The sequence below is a fragment of the Telmatherina bonti genome, assembly GCF_933228915.1.
Source record: "Telmatherina bonti genome assembly, chromosome: 3".
In the NCBI taxonomy this organism is placed as follows: domain Eukaryota; kingdom Metazoa; phylum Chordata; class Actinopteri; order Atheriniformes; family Telmatherinidae; genus Telmatherina; species Telmatherina bonti.
This window is the reverse complement of record NC_136621.1, coordinates 5,457,192-5,458,548: the sequence shown is the minus strand read 5'-3', so window position 1 is coordinate 5,458,548 and position 1,357 is coordinate 5,457,192.

Here is a 1,357-nt window from a genome sequence, read left to right as displayed (position 1 = left end):
GTGGAACGGGAGATTCTCATGGTGATGTGGTGGAACGGGAGATTCTCATGGTGATGAGGTGGAACGGGAGATTCTCATGGTGATGAGGTGGAACGGGAGATTCTCATGGTGATGAGGTGGAACGGGAGATTCTCATGGTGATGAGGTGGAACGGGAGATTCTCATGGTGATGTGGTGGAACGGGAGATTCTCATGGTGATGTGGTGGAACGGGAGATTCTCATGGTGATGAGGTGGAACGGGAGATTCTCATGGTGATGAAGTGGAACGGGAGATTCTCATGGTGATGAGGTGGAACGGGAGATTCTCATGGTGATGAGGTGGAACGGGAGATTCTCATGGTGATGAGGTGGAACGGGAGATTCTCATCATGATGAGGTGGAACAGGAGATTCTCATGGTGATGAGGTGGAACAGGAGATTCTCATGGTGATGAGGTGGAACAGGAGATTCTCATGGTGATGAGGTGGAACAGGAGATTCTCATGGTGATGAAGTGGAACGGGAGATTCTCATGGTGAGTAAAATTTGTCCACCGTCTTGAATCTTTGACACCAGGAATGAAGGCAGTTCTGAAGAAAAAGTGGTCTGAGCCGCTACTAGAAGGTGGAGCTGATAAACAGGGTGGTGATTCTACAATGAACTCAAAGTCTTCGCACCTTAGAAACTAATCTAGTAATATTTTACTGAAGTTTTACAGCGAGGAAATATTCTGCAGTTTCATGTCATCTCTCTGGTGAAGCAGATTTTCCTGCAGCCTCTGATTCAGACTCAGGTTCCATAGGCTCGCAGTCTTGCAAACGTTACAAGTTTCCCTGCTGCAACGCAGCTGACACACATCAGACTTAATTAGCAGACTGATGCAGGTTATCAAAATGTGTTTATTTCCTCTGTACAACTTGATGTCGCGCCAAACCTCAATATAATAAATAAGAAGTCACATAAAACTGATTTGACACATTGCAACCTCCCAGTCCAGAAATGATCAAACACATCTCAGTAAGGTGAAGAGTCACTGGTGGGGAGGTTAGTGGATTCAACAAACAAAAGCAGTGTATAAGCTGCTTACTGACATGTTAACCGAAACAGAAAGAAAACCAAAGAGCCTGATTGGACAGAAAAGTGGGCAGGTTTTTACGTGGATAGTTCATCTCAGAAGTACGAATGCATGTGGAATCCTCCACTTCAGGAACGTTAAACTGAAGCTTTTTATTTAAAGCCGAGTCCACGTCAGCTTCTAACCATAAACATAGCTTCACAAAGACAAAAATAATACAAACCAAGTGATAAAACCCAAATGGATAAATCTCTGGATTTTCCTCCAGTCTGAGTCTTCCTCCAGTTTGGTTTTGGCCCCCTC